This window comes from Vanellus vanellus, assembly GCF_965231255.1.
Source record: "Vanellus vanellus genome assembly, contig: HAP1_SCAFFOLD_87, whole genome shotgun sequence".
NCBI lineage: Eukaryota > Metazoa > Chordata > Aves > Charadriiformes > Charadriidae > Vanellus > Vanellus vanellus.
Window position 1 is genome coordinate 310647 of NW_028127066.1, and position 14282 is coordinate 324928.

The window sequence follows — 14282 nt, forward strand, 5'->3', positions numbered from 1 at the left end:
GGGGACTGGATGCAAGCCATGGAGAAGCCAAGCAAGAAGGTGGAAGAGCTGAAAGCGTAAGTGTGGCCAGCAGCTTGCCTTTTGAGCAGCAACTGGTAGAGGCCTGGGACTTGCCTGCAAAGGGACAGGCTCCTTAAAAAGCCGTGTTTCCTGGCAGCCCAGTGTTGCTGGGGGGTGGAGTTGGGTTTTGGGGAAAAGCACACGGACAGGGAGCCTTCCCTTGCGTGGGCTTGGGGGAAATCAGGAGCTGGAGAGCAACGCCGTGCTTCCTTCCTGAAGCGCAGGAGCACTGACCGCTGGCTGAGAGCACCTGGAAAGCTGCAGAGCACAGCCGCTGGCTCCCACCTGCCTTGTGCAAGTTTTGGGGACAGCTGTGGGCAACATTGACTTTTTAAACATTGTGTTCCTGTTCCCTCAGGGTGGCCGGCAAGTTGCCTGCAGCAAATCTCCTCCTTCTCGAGCGGCTGCTGTCCCTTCTCCAGCATATTGGCCACAACGCATCCACCAGCAGGATGAGCTGCAGCAATCTGGCCATCTGCGTTGGGCCAAACCTGCTGAGCCCGCCCAACGAGGACCTGCTCCCACTGGAGGCCATGCTGGAGGTGTCTGAGAAGGTACGCTGTATTGACCAGCCAGCTGCAGCCTTCCTGGCCCATCAGAGCTTGGCTGTGCAGAGGTCCCTGGCTGCCCCCTTTCTCCAACAAGCGCTGGTGGGGTGGCTACCTGGAAGAGCAGCCCGCAGCGACAGCCTTCTGCGCAGAGGCAGGGGTCAGGAGTAGGAAAGGCTGCTCGACGTGTTTTCAGGCACCTGCGCTGAAACCAAGGCTGTCATGTGTGCAGGTGAAGACGCTGGTGGAGTTTCTGACTGAAAACTGCCATGAAATCTTTGGGACGAAGATGGCTGGCCTTTCCAGTCCCTCAGCTGAGGAGGTGCCAGCACCCGTGGGCAGACCCACAGGTATGAGGAGGCCCTGAGGGTTGTCACAGCCTGAGCAGGCAGCTGGTGTAGGGCTTCGGGTGGGTTTTGCTTTAGCTGTTGCTCACTTCCAACAAGTCACTTTGCTGCACCTGCTTTTGCTCTCCAGAGCTGCCTTTGGAAGAGCAACATGGCCGTGGAGGCAAAGCAGATGTGGAGCACCAGGCAAAAGCCTTCCTTGACACACCGCCCTCTCTGCTTGTCCTCCAGAAAGCAGCAGGGGCAGACACAGCGGTGGGATCAGAAACAGCAGAGGTATGGCAGCTCCGCAACCGCTGAGACAACCTGTCTCGTGTGGAAGGTAGTTCCTGAGGAGTCCAAGTAGCTGCTGTGCCTCTTCCTGGCATTCCATCTCATGTGGCTTTGTGTGGGTTTATTTATCCCCCGAATGATACACTGTAATTAAAAGAGGAAAGGTTGTTTCTCAAAAGGGTTAGGCATCAAAGGAAACACCTACAGAAAGACACATTTCCAAAGCAAGGCCTCCCACCACAGGAGGTGGGATTGCACCAAAGGGGTATCCGCAGAGCTCTGTCTTGGGAGGGCAGAAGAAACCCCGGCAGAATGACGTGGGCAAGCCTTTTCTTGGCGTGAGAGGGACCGCGGGCTCCCCGCTGAGTGGCCCCCACAAACGAACTGAGTGTCACACACCCGCGTGAACACTGTGTTCCAAAGTGAGGCCCTTGGAAGAAAGGGCTGATGCAAACCAGCCGAAGGGATCTTCTCTGCAGGGCCAAGGGAGCCATTTGCCAAACAGTCACCTGCTACTCCAGGCCGTCCCAAGCCACCTGCTAACGCTGACATTCCTGTTTTAGGCACCCGTTGCTTTGCCTCCTATCACCCCAGAGACCACGGTAGACTCCCCGGTACGTGCAGAAGAACTAAAGAGCCTTTCAGAGGAAAAAAGGTAAAACGAGTCAGCTTTGGTTAAACCAAGAACTGGTTCCGGTTGATCCTGGCTTTACCTGTCTAATCACACTGGGATGGAAAGGTTTGCAGGCTCCTGCCAGGAAACTGAAAACCAAAGAAAAAGAAAGAGAAAGGAGGCCTGGGCAGAGGCGAGGGAATGCCAACGAGACAAAAAAAGAAGGAAGATAGGAAAAGATGGGGACTGGAAAAAAATCAGTCAGGTCTAGAAGGTGAAGAAGCCCAGGTGCGTACCAGGCTCTGCTGCCCATCTTTCACCACTCGGACACTGCTCTTGGTCAGCCGAACTCGCGGGCGAGGGACGGTGAGGGATAGTGCTGCGCAGGGCTTGGAAGTAACTCCCCAGGGGCTGCCCATGGAGCACTGCTGTGTGGCACAGGGCCACGGCGCATCTCTGTACACTCGCGGGGCGCTCAGGGTGTTACCCATGGGGATAAGGCGCCAGAGCCCTCCCACAGTCACTGCCAGCAGTCGCTCTCTCTTCTGGGCTATAAACCATTCCTGGCCAGCTGTGTTCCCCAAGGAAAGGGGAACAGCGTCATGCCTCTTCTTCTTTCGTGGATTTATCGGTGCTTCTGACTTTGTCGTTGTAGGTGCAGATTTCCTGTTACTGCCTGAACCCCTGTGACTCCCGGGCTCCCACACTTGATACCCACAATAAAAGGATATTTTCTCTCTCCTGACTGTGTCTGCCGTACGATGTTCTGGACTAGGCAGATGTTTTGTGATGAATGGTATTGGAGGAGTTTGGGATCATCCCTTGTCCCAGAATCCTTTCCAGGGGGCATCAGGGCTTAGTTCAAAGGCTTTAGGAGTCTCACCAAAGCAGAGAATCACACAGAGTGGCTGAGGTTGTGGAGACTGTGTGAGACTTGTGGAGACTGGTCCATCCCCTCTGCTCAAGGAGCATCATCTAGATCCAGTAAAATATATCACCCCAAGATTAAAATACTGGTTTCTCATGTGCAGCTGGAATATCCTGTCTTCTAATTGGTGCCCCTTTCCTCTGGTCCTCTCAGTGCACACTCTTAAACAGAGCCTGGCTCCCTCTTCTTGTTTCCTTCTCAGCAGGTGTTTATACACATTGATAAGACACCCCACCCACCCCCAGCCCCAGTCTTCTCTTCTCCCAGCTGAGGAGTGCCAGCTCTTGCAGCCTCTCCTCACGTGGCAACGAGAAGGAGAATTTCCGCTGGTCCCCTTTTGGAAAATTTTGGAAGTCCTTCCTCTCCAGTATGAAATTTGAGACGTTAGTTTTCATCTCAGATACTTCATGAGCTATGTGGTTTCAGTTTGGTGTAGAAGTGCCAGAGCACATCATTAATGGGGTGTTAATTGGGCAGTTCTGGCCATGAAGCTCCTTGGAGCACTAAGCTGGACACCTGGAGGCTGCACCTGCGTGTCAGCCAGGCTGGATGCTCAGGGTGCAGCACAGCAGCGCGACCACCACTGCTCGAGCACGTGTGCACTGGCGACTTGCCCCTGAGCATCCTCGTGCCCTGAGGGTTTGGATCTCTCGGGTTGTCCTGACAAAATGTTATTGACAAAGGTATGAAGGTGGTGCAAGGAAGAGCTGTTGGGAGAATCTGCCACCATCCTTCTCCTGGTGGGAAGGTGTTGGCAGTGAGAGCTCTATAATGGGGGACATTGCTTATCGCTAGCGCAGCAACCGAGTGAGGAAGGTGCTCCCATTTACCACCTGTAGGATTTTGGTCCAAGGCATTACAAGGCTCCACTCTACATTATACCCCAACTTCTCCTCTTATTTGACATCACTTGTTCATATCAGATTCTTGAGTTCGTGTATTTCAGGTATCTTCGACAAATACCTGCATCTTACCCAGAGGAGACGGCACTGGAACAGTGTTGCAAACACAACATCCCATTGAAGTTCCATCTGAAAAAGTGCATGCCACAGCTCTCCAGTCTGTGTGGGCAATTACCCCACATCAGGGTATCAAACCCAGAGTAATATTGCTGAAGGAGCTGGAGCAACGCGATGTATCACTGGAAGGAGATGACACTGCTGCTTTTCTCCCCTGTCACAGGTTGGCTCCTTGGGCTTTGTAGTCTTGTGCTGTACCCTTGTGCCCTGGGTACAGCTCTGACACACCAACACGCAAATACTGAGATTTGGTCAGCCTTGACTGTCACTAACTCATCTGTTTTTTGTATCAAGGGAAGATGAGCAGCTGCAGATCTTTTGGTACCTTGTTTCCGTGGCATACCAACCCCAGCAGCTGTACTATAGAACTACACTGTGCTACATGATTTTGGTGATAATGTCTCTCATTGCTCTCTCTCCTGAGTAGGTAATGGCTGTTATCTGCCAATGAATATCACAAACCCAACTGATGGGGGACTGTTTCCTTCCTCGACGTCAGAAACGCTGCTTCGACTTTGAAGCAACATTTCCAACTTTGTCAGCTCCAGGAGAAGCGGTCTCTTGAGCGAGAGGGTGCAATGTGGGAAAGTAACAGAAGATTGGCGAGGAGGACTGTAAACACGCCCAAGTGACTTGCACCTGGGGTGAGGACAACACATCTATCACACTAATTGTTGTTCAACCTTGTGTGCTCACAAGTGGGATATCTGCACTTAGATAACGTAAAAAATCATTTCTCAGTGTGGACTCAAAAACGTTGCCTTGTTATTTTGTGTGGCAGTGTTTTGCTCTGTTATCAGGTCGTTTGTAATCTTTTAGTTATTTGTCACCTATGTAATGGCATCTCAAAAATCACAGAGGTCAGACCATCTCAGGATGGTGGGAGGCCACTGTTGACCATTGTGCATTGGGTTATGTTATGGGCCATTTAGCAAAGGAGGGGATGTCTCTTGAGAATTTGTATATACCAATGTCAGGAGCCTAGCATTCTTCCTCCCCAGGTGCAGGACCTTGCACTTGCTTTTGTTGAACCTCATTAGGTTCTTCTCTGCCCAGCTCTCCAGCCTGTCCAGGTCACGCTGGATGGCAGCACGGCCCTCTGGGGTGTCAGCCATCCCACCCAGTTTGGTATCATCAGCAAACTTGTTGAGGATACACTGTGCCCCCTCATCCAGGTCATTAATGAATATATTAAACAAAATTGGACCGAGTATTGACCCCTGGGGGACACCGCTGGTTACAGGCCTCCAACTAGACTCTGTGCCGCTGACCACAACCCTCTGAGTTCTGTCCCACAGCCAACTCTCAGTCCACCTCACTGTCGCCTCATCTAGCCCATACTTCCTCAGCTGGCTAATTTGAGCAGAGCAATGAAGTTAGTCGTAGGAGTACCAGAAAGGTAAGTGCTTGAACCGGTAAATAGCAAATAGCGAGTTCCCCCCAAATCGTGTGTGTGTCAAACCTGTCAAAGTTTTATTGCCAAATGTTGTTTGGCAGTACTTTCCAAGTGGCTCTTTTTGGTAAACATAACTTTTCAGGAGATTCAGGGTTGTGTGTGGCAAAACGCATGCCTCTGTCTGCGTGCCCCACTCCACAAACGTCCAGCAGCGGGGCTGTTGGTCCCCACTCTGGGTATTGCCACAGTGGTGCTGCGATATTGTCCTGGTTTGAGCGACTCGGGGCTAATTTCTCTTCTAATACTTGGGGAAGGTTGCACTTTTAGAAGACTCTAGTGTCTGAGCTTGTGAAAATATTTACTTTCTAGCCAGCTATGGTGTGTGGATTTCAAGGTCTCACTGTTTTCGAGCTAGCCAGGTGCAGGGATGAGGAGGAGCGAGACCCGGGCACTTGACCCAAGCTGGCCAACAGGATTATTTCATACCATCAGCATCACACTCGCTATAAATTAGAAAGTTCACTGGGAAGTTCTCTCTCTCCCTTGATGGCTGCCATCCTGAGAGCTGCGTATTCTGTATGGGTATCGGGATCAATATTGGTTCTTTAGCGCTTTGAAGGAGGCAGGTGGTGAAAGGCAGGAGGGGAAACCAGGGTGACCTGGAGGAGGGATACAGATCTCTCTTGGGTCCTGAAGAAAAGCAGCCTCTGCCTCCGCTTTGTGATGCGGGCTTCAAGGCAAAATGAGGAAACTGCCCTGGCGCAGGCTTTCCTGGGAAAATGCTGCCAGCGTTTGTGGGGAGGCCGAAGTCCAGGGCCAGCAGCTGTTGCCAAAGCGCAGGTGTTCTCCAGTGGGGCTGTAGCTTAGCCACAGGGCAGCCCTACGAGAGGCATTGCTGGGGCAGTGAGCTGGACAAGTCACTAGCTGGGCTTCTGTTGCAAGCCCTGGAGTGTTTGGGTGTTTAGTTTGGGGTCTGAGACCTGCTGTGGCTGGCAGCTCTCTGGGGGACTGTTGTTGTTGGGACGGACACGACACTGAACATCAAGTTGCAGCAATCCAATTTCTTCATTTAACAAGCAGTGCTTTTTTATATTCTTTTACCCAGGTGCTTATCTATGCATATATTCAGCATTCTACTTTTGCCCAATACGCTTTCACATCACACGCTGTTCGTGCTCTGGTCAAAGCCAGGATGTTTGCCAACCCTTATCCTTTTACTTAGCTCTTCTCAGGACTCCCCAGTCTCTTCAAGGGTACACGGATATCTGCTCAAGGTTAATGTTAAACTTGCATTCTGATCCCTTGGACCAGCCGAGGTTTCCCACAATTCCCCCTTTTTGTATTTGTGCTACAAATGCTGCCCCCATCACCCGCTGCAGGGCCCTTTGCAGTAGGGAGATGAGACATGGCACCATCATTAGCACAACTACAATTATCAACAATATTATTAATCCTGCTTTGACCTTTGAAACCAGCCATCCCGAGAGTCCCCAGTTTTGCAAAAGGTGATCAAAAGAGAAGAACCCATCCTCTTCCTTTAACTTTTTTGTTCGTTCCATTAACTCTTGTATGCGCGCATGAATGGATTGAGAATGGTCCGATAAGTTCATGCAGCACATCCCATCAAAATCTTGACAACCATGACCTTGAGCCAGCAACAAAAAATCTATTGCAGCTCGATTCTGCAGTGTGGCATGTCTGACTGAGTCTACATCTAGTAGTAAACTACTTAAAGCTGAAGATGTAGCATTAGATTGCTTGGCCAGCCAACACCCAAGCTTGTTAAGCGTAGCGAGCGCTTTAGCTGATGCCACTCCGGGGGCTAAAAAGGATGCCGCGATTATTAGGTCTCACAGCAGCACTTTTGCTCCAGGACCCACCCGTTCCTGGGTCACAAGGGAACCAAAGTGCCGAAGAAGGGGTGGCACCACAGCAGGAGTATCATCAGCAAACTGCAAAAAGTTTAATACATATACAGCTTTAGTTAATCGTGCTTCAGGGCTTTCCCCTATCATTCCCCCTTTTTGTTTTTTGCAAAGGCGTTTTAGAGTCCCGTGTGCACACTCAACAATACTCTGACCCGTGGGTGAGTGGGGGATGCCTGTGACATGTGTCACGCCCCAGAGTTGTAAAAAACAAGCTACCTTAATTGCCTTGGCCGTTAATTTCTCTTGGCCAAGGGGCAACTGATCAGCCCACACCGGTTTTTCTGTTAGCCATTTTAGGGCTAAAGTGTGTTGAGAAACACCCTGCAATACAGTGGCCCCGACTAAAAATCCGTAGTTATGCGAACTCCCCATTGGCCTAAGCAGTCCCTTCCCCATAGGTTTAAAGGAGTCGAGGTCACATATGGCCGCACTGTAGCCCTTTGCCCTTCTGAGTTTACAATCACAATAGGGTTAGTGGACATATAACTGTTGGCAACTCCTCCGAGTCCTGCCCCTCCCAAGGCATTGGAGGTTAATGGCCAAGCAACAGGCCACTCCCGTAAAGAGATGATCGTCACATCTGCTCCAGTGTCTAATAATCCAGTCAGTCGGATCTTCTTGGGGGTGGCATCGTTAAGTTCAAGAACACAATGCATTTGTGGGCGTTGATTAGATACTCTTTGCACCCAATAGACTTGTGGCTTTCCTGTAGAGCCAAAACCACCATTACCACATGTAACGTTCGTTCGTGGAACACAACTTTGAAATGGGATTAACTGAGCAAGTCGAGTTCCCTTCTCAATAGTCACAGGTGGTGTAGCTGTTGATACCATGGCACATATTTGTCCTGTGTAATCAGCATCAATCACTCCGACATGTACCATGAGGCCTTGTAAGGTGGTACTAGATCTTCCTATCAGTAAGGCACTTAAACCTTTGCCAGTTGGTCCCCAAGCGTCCAGGGGCACCTTGTGTACCTCTTTACTACAGGAAAAGCAGCAGGCTCGGCAATTTCAGTACTAGGAGACTCGGCATGAGAAAGTGAAACAGGTATTTTCTCTGACAAGTCCCATTCACCCAATTCCATCGCTTTTTGCTTCACCTCCTCCAAAATCGGACAGGGTTTTGGGGTTTAACCGTCACTTGAACTGGTGGTAAGTCCCAAGTTTGGGGATACTTTGAACAACAGAGAGGACCCCCTTGTTCTATTTGCGATTTTACATCAATTGGAGAAGGCCAAGGAGGAGGTGGGGCAGAAGGGACAGAAACTGGAGGAGAATTGCTCCAGTCAATCAAATTGCTTTCCTCCTCATTGTCCGATTCAGGGGGCAAAGGTGGATAAGGGAACAGTGGATTAGGAGGTTCACAAGGGATGGGCACCTCCTCCGGAGGGGTCTTTTGGACCTCTTCACTGCTTTTGATTTGGTCTCTAGGCAATACAAATCCCGATCAGTTAGCACCTTCACTTGCAGCTTGGTCGCGAGGTAATACATATTTATATTGTTTATCTTTTGTGTTCATCGGGATCAGTCCTTTATTTTCCTGAGCAGCAATCTCCTGCCCCTTTAAATCATCAACACGAGGTTTAGAGACAAACGGCGCAGGGGCTGCGGATGGCTGTTCACAACCTCCTGCTAAATCTCTCTGCTCCTTAAAGTTCTTTAATGTCTCTAATAAAAGTTGCCACGTAGTTAACAACTCAACAGCCGTTTTTGAGCCGCGCGTAGCTTCCTCAAATAAAGTCTGCCCTAGCTTTGTCCATTGCGTTATACTAAATGCTGTAAGCGACGTTACTTCTACTCCCTGTTCTTTTCCCCAAAATACCATTTTTCACAAAATCACTTCAGGGAGGATTACACCTTGCCATTTCAACATTCTAGCATTCTAGAATAGCATATATTCAGCATTCTACTTTTGCCCAATACGCTCTCCCATCACACGCTGTTCATGCTCTGGTCAGAGCCAGGATGTTTGCCAACCCTTATCTTTTTACTCAGCTCTTCTCAGGACTCCCCAGTCTCTTCAAGGGTACACGGATATCTGCTCAAGGTCAATGTTAAACTCGCATTCTGATCCCTTGGACCAGCCGAGGTTTCCCACAGGGGACAAGAGTCCCCTGGTCCATGGTGCTGCACTGCCTCAGCTAAGCAGCGTTGGGTTTTGTTTGCAGTACAACCTGTGCAAAGTGAGGAAGATCTTCATGGGCACCAAAGGAATCCCTCATCTGGTCACCCACAATGCCTGCACCATCCGCTATCCAGACCCCCTCTTCAAGGTGAATGATATGGTCCAGACTGACCTGGAGACAGGCAAGATCACAGATTTCATCAAGTTTGACATAGGTGGGTCTTGCACCCCATGTGGCAGTTCCCCACTGTGGAAAGCAGTACAGAAGTACAAATGCCAAACAGCTTTCCTCTAAAATAGAGAAGCAGTGGTTGCAGTCTTCGGAAAGGGGTGGTTTCCCAAGAAACCACCTGGAGCAGGGTTTCCTCCCGTGTAGGAGGTGTTTGGCATAGGGACTTGGAGGGATTCCAAAAGCAAGCAGGCACCAGGTAAAAGCAATGAGCTGGTGGAGGGGTTGCTTGGGTCTTGGGACCAGAGAGCTCTTTGGCTCCTTGAAGTGTGCCAGTGTTCCTGTGGGACACGCAGGTGTCCCCAGGTGCTCTGGTGGCCGCTCCGTGGGCCAGTGTGGCCCTGTCGCTGCCCTTCTCCAGTGGTGCTCCTCAAGGAGCCAAGCAGAAGGCCTTCACCACGGCTCCTGGTGCCAGCTCTTCTCACACCTGTATTCCGTGCCAACTTGGGCCGTATTGGAGTGATCACCAATCAGGAGACACCCGGGGTCATCATAGAATCATAGAATCATAGAATCAGTGAGGTTGGAAGGGACCTTTAAGATCATCAAGTCCAAAGATCATCATGGTTCACGTGAAGGATGCCAATGGCAATAGCTTTGCTACCAGGCTCTCCAACATCTTTGTTATTGGCAAAGTAAGGCTGCGCGGGCACAAGGCGGGTGGGTGCTCTCCTAGCTCCCCAGGGCTTGGTGCTGGGGCCGGTTCTGTTTAATGTCTTTATCAATGATGTGGAGGAGGTGATCGAGTGCAGCCTCGCTAAGTTTGTAGAGGACACCAAGTTGGGTGAGAATGTTGATCTAGTGGTGGGTAGGAAGGCTCTACAGAGGGATCTGGACAGGCTGGCTGGCTGGGCTGCAGACGATGGTATGAGTTTCAACAAGGCCAAGTGTCAGGTCTTGCACTTGGGTGACAACCCCATGCAGTGCTACGGGCTTGGGGAAGTGTGGCTGGAAAGCTGCCTGGCAGAAAGGGACCTGGGGGTGTTGGTCAATAGCCATCTTTCTCCTGAGATGGGCCAGGCACAGACAAGCATTGGGGGAAAATTGTCATCTTTTATTGGCCTCAGAAAGCCTCCATAGCCGAGCGGAGGCTGGCAGCACGATGTCCTCAGGGCAGATGAATGTCTGGGGCGCTGTCCATGCACCCATCCTTCGGTTGCCTGGATGCTGTGCAGGCTCAGGGCCAGGTGCCATCTCTGGGGACCCGCCTGGCACTGGCAGCAGGACACTACTGTTCTTTCTGTCCCGCTATGCAGGTACAGCGGAAAGCCCTACGCAGAGCCCTGAGCGCCCTCCTGAAGAAGGAGGGCCGTCGCTGTCGAGCCGGGGTGTGTGGCAGGGCCACGATGCCTGCGGGGAACAGAGAGCTGTAGGTGAGGGGCTGGGCAGGCAACGGGCAAGCCACTGCCAGCCCCCTGCCACCGAGGCGGTTCCCCAGGGAGGGGTGGCCACAGCACGGCCAGTCCCCGTGTGTGCAGTGCTGCCGACCTGCCCTGGGTGCCGCTCGCCGGGATGAGCAGCACCCAGCCAGGCCTGCCCTCGGCTCAGGGACCTACCTGGGACATCCTCCGGCACGTCCCTGCAGCTGCAGGAGGGCTGTGCACCGCCTGGATGCTCGGAGAGCGCCTGCAGGGGAAGAGCAAGAGCAGAGGTAGGGGAGGGAGGGGATGTCAGCGGGAGACCTGGAGGGCACCAGGCAGCAGCCTGGGCGCTGTGCCTGCCTTTGGCAACTCAGGATGCCCGGTGCTGGCCACGTGCGCCTGGCTCACCTGGTGCTGAGGTTCCCGAGCCACGGGAGAAGCTGCTGCACCTCCCTGGTCGTCTGCGGCTGGGGCGAGAGGGGCTGTGCTGGCCTCTACGTGAGGCTCTGCAGCCAAGAGACGCTCGGTGTCTTGGTGTGCTGCAGGTGTTCTCGCAGCCGTCTCTGCATCCGCGCTCTGTGCCTGCTCCTGCTGGATCACAAGCACAGCACCGGCCACGGCCTCCCGCACAGTGTGCCAGGCAACGTCCTGCAGAGCCTCCTCATATGCTGTGGGGCTGTGCGGGGCAGGTGCCTGGCTCTCTGCCTCTTCTGCTGGGGCAAAGTGGGGTGCGCCAGCATCTGCCGGAGCGTTTTGGAGCACTGAAGCAACCACTTCATCCTCCTGCGCTGCCGGGGAGACAACAGCTGTGCTGTCCTCTCCATGAGCCTCTGCGGTCACCGGACCCTCGGTGCCCTGAGGTACTGCCGGGGTTCTTGCTGCCTGTTCTTGTTGGAATACAAGCACAGCGCTGGCCACAACCTCCCTCACAATGCACCAGGCTGCGTCCTGCAGTGCTGCCTCGTAGCCTGCGGGGTTGTGTGGGGCAGCTGCCCGGCTCTTTGCCTCTGCTGCTGGGGCCTGCTCGCCAAAGGCAGAAGCTGGCTCCTCTGCCTCCTCTTGTGCCACAGGAGCGAGTGGTGCGCGCTGCCCCTCTTCCTCAGGAGCTCCGGCCAGGCCAGAAGCTGTTGGTTCAATGTCCCTGGGACCATAGCTGGGACTTTGCAGATCCCCAGCTCTGTCTCCGGTCCCCTCTGTGTCCATGCTGCTGGGCCAGCCAGGCCCCTCCTGGGGACTAGAGTGGGCATCCTGGAAGAGCTCCTGGACCAAGGAGTTGTTGACACAGATGCTGGGGATGTTGATGTCTTCCCCCTGGGTCAGCTCTTTGTCACTGTCATTCTGACACTCCTCCTCAGCCAAGGCCTTTTCCTCTGGGCAGTCCTGCTGACACTGCAGGCTGGCATTCCTGAGCTGGGCCAGACTGTGCCCGGTGTGGGCCAGGAAGCTCCTCCCCAGCTCCTCCGGAGCCTGCATCTTGATGGATAGGATGTCGAGATGCTCTGCAGAATCCTGGTGGTGCACCCCCGGTGATCTCTTGTAGAGGTCGCACCTGATCCACATCGCCCACATTGCTGGGTTGTGCTCCGCTGCGTGTCCCCAGCACCCTGGCCTCATATGCTGTCCCCGGGCCACTGGTGCAGGGCCCCTGACGGCAGCATCAGTGTCCCCCCCATGCATGGGGATCAGGTGAGAGCTGAGCTGCAGGAGCCTTGCTCCCATTGACACCTGGACCTCGTCTGTTCTTGCTGTTATTGACAGGGCCCTGTTACGTGCCCAGTCCCACGGTGCCACTGCCTGCTGGCTGTGACTCCAGCTCCCGCGGAAAACCTTGCCTGGGACCTCACTGGTGAGGCACGGAGCTGTCCCCTTCACAGCTGGTGTATAGGCCGCAGGGCTCTGCGTGGCAGGCCTGAATCTCCTGACCCTCGCAGGTCTGCCCCGCTCACCGCAGGTGCCCCAGGGAGGTGGGACTGGCTGTGGGTGTCTGATGGCTGCACTGCTGCTGGCCGTGTCCCATGCCCCGGCAGAAGGTGCAGCGGGTGCTGCTGGCAGAGCAGGCAGCCTGCAGCGGGTGCTGTCAGCTGCTGGTAGCCGAGCTGCGGGTGCGTATCTGGGTGCCGCTGCCCGCCCGGGCAGAGTCTCCAGTTTCTCCACGATGCTGGGCAGTACCATCGGGTTGCAGGGCAGTGCCTCCATGTGTGCCACGCTGTCTGTCTGCAAAAGAAGCTGAGGAGAGAGGCTGTGAGACGGTGGCCCTTGCCCCCCTTGTAACAGCTGGAAGAGCTCCTGTGTCTGGGCTCCCCCGCCAGCCCCCAGGGCAGCGCTCAGCCCCACAGGCAGCTGCCGCCCTGTTCCCACAGCCGGCTGGGAGAGGGCTGGTCCCCGCAGGAGCATCCCCGGCATGCCCAGGCAGCCTGCTGGGCATGGCACAGGGGGTCCAGCTTGCTACAGGGGCCGAGCCCGCCTGTCCTCTCCTGCACCTCCCACCTGCCCGTTGGCAGCTCCCCAGGGTCGGGAAAACATTCAGCCCCATCTCTCGCAGGTTCCCTACCTGTGCGTGGCGACTCCCAGCGGCCTGCAAGCTCTCTGGGCAGTGCAGGTCTGGCAGCCTGACCCCGTGGAGGGACGAGGCTGGGCTCTGCCTGCCCTGCGGCGCTGGCGTTGGTGGCCTCTGGCCCACCTGCGGGCAGAAGAAGAAGAAGGCATGGGATGGAGGTGGCTGCCTTGGCACAGTGGCCCCCAGAGTGCCATCCAGCCCGGCCTCGGCACCAAGGCAGCTCGGTGCGGCCCCGTCCCACCAGCAGCCTCTCCCTCCTGCCCTATCCCTCACCTGGCGCCTCTTCTGCAGGCTCAGCAGCCCTTTGTTGGGCTGAGATGGCATGTTCGCCTCTCTGTCCATGGGCGTCTTCGGCCGTAGAGCTGCCGTGGGCACCCAGGGAAGATGCTGCCTCCTGAGGCAGGTGCTCTCCTGGGAGTGGGCACCCCAGGGCTCTGGCCCCTTCTATACCCCACGGTCACCGTGGCCACCCGTGTCACAATGGCTGCTGGGCATGATGCGGTGCCCCCATCACAAAACGCTGGCAGTCGCCATGGTGATGCCCATGCCCGTGACCGGCTGGGACCAGCTTGGACTGGTTGTGCCATGGCTCCGAGGTGGCCATGCCCGGCATGGGTCAGCCCCTGCTCTCCCCTCAGAGAGGCCCTGGGAGGCCCGAGCCAATGCCTCCTGCACAGCCCGGTGCCAGCGGCCTCTGCAGAGCTCAGACCTGGGTGCCTTCAGCAGCTCGGAGTGCCACCGCCCTGGGCCTTGTCCCCCGGCATTGCTCCTGTCCGGCTCCTGGAGGTGTGCCAGCGTTCCTGCGGGACATGTAAATAGAGCCCGGTGGTGAACTGGTTGAGCCTGGTGATGAACTGGATTTTCCTCCCCCTGAACTTACTGGCCTGTCTGGATCT

General features: G+C 54.5%; 2 long non-coding RNA genes across 2 annotated transcripts; both read left to right on the forward strand.

The window, feature by feature from the left end:
- The first annotated feature begins 562 nt into the window (after positions 1 to 562).
- On the forward strand, positions 563 to 1169 carry LOC309685536. The gene is made up of 3 exons (XR_014270465.1): positions 563 to 614; positions 841 to 958; positions 1086 to 1169. It is a non-coding gene; the product is annotated as an uncharacterized lncRNA (long non-coding RNA).
- Positions 1170 to 1216: 47 nt separating this feature from the next.
- On the forward strand, positions 1217 to 2240 carry LOC309685538. The gene is made up of 3 exons (XR_014270466.1): positions 1217 to 1231; positions 1792 to 1883; positions 1968 to 2240. It is a non-coding gene; the product is annotated as an uncharacterized lncRNA (long non-coding RNA).
- The last annotated feature ends 12042 nt before the right edge of the window (positions 2241 to 14282 follow it).